This window comes from Meleagris gallopavo, chromosome 6 (genome assembly GCF_905368555.1).
Source record: "Meleagris gallopavo chromosome 6, MGAL_WU_HG_1.1, whole genome shotgun sequence".
NCBI classification, from domain to species: domain Eukaryota; kingdom Metazoa; phylum Chordata; class Aves; order Galliformes; family Phasianidae; genus Meleagris; species Meleagris gallopavo.
In genome coordinates this window covers 19,935,061-19,935,819 of record NC_139409.1, presented here as the reverse complement: position 1 = coordinate 19,935,819, position 759 = coordinate 19,935,061, and positions in this window count along the sequence as shown.

Here is a 759-nt window from a genome sequence, read left to right as displayed (position 1 = left end):
TATATATTTTTTTCCTGTCTCCCCCCCGTAGCCCTCCCCACGTCTCCCCCCCTCCACCCCCCCGCAGGCGGATGAACAGCAAAATCGTGCGCCTCGCTCAGTGCTGCGCCGCGCGGTGACGGCTCCTTCGGAGCGCAGCGAGAGGCAGAATTCTGCCCGGCCTTTGGGCACCCCCGGAGTCACCGGCGGAGAACTAGAAGGTCACCCCACCTCCCGCCCGGTGCTGCCTCGGGGCCGCCCCGCCGCGCCTTTGTTTGCTGCGAAATAGCGCTTTAATTGTAGGGGTGCTGTGCGGTTCCCGATTGCTCGGTGGAAGTTCTCTGGCCGCTCAGTACCGGCACAGAGATCGGCACCTCTCACAGCTTCGGAGCTCGGAGCTCCCTCTTCACCTCTCCCCAGCTACGGCCGTAAGTGTGGAGAGGGAAACATTCCTTTCCTTGAATTAAAACCGATGTTCTCATCGCCAGTACTAAAAGCAGCCACCCCTCTGCTGTCGGTGACACGGAGGAACACGGTTCCCTATCGCTCAAAAACCCAAGGAAAGTGCGGGGCATACGCGGACCGGCAGATGCCCAGAACAGTGACGAAGCTCTCTGCCTCACCTCGAGGGCAGCAAAGCGTTTTCTTCAGTATTTTTGCTTTTGCTAAAGGTTTCTCCTCCCCCAAGGGTTGGTGCGCACCTCTGTGCCACGGTAAGAAGGTGAATGTGCAATCTTGGTGGCATTTCTCCCAAGGAAATATTAAGCAACTTGTCTTGTT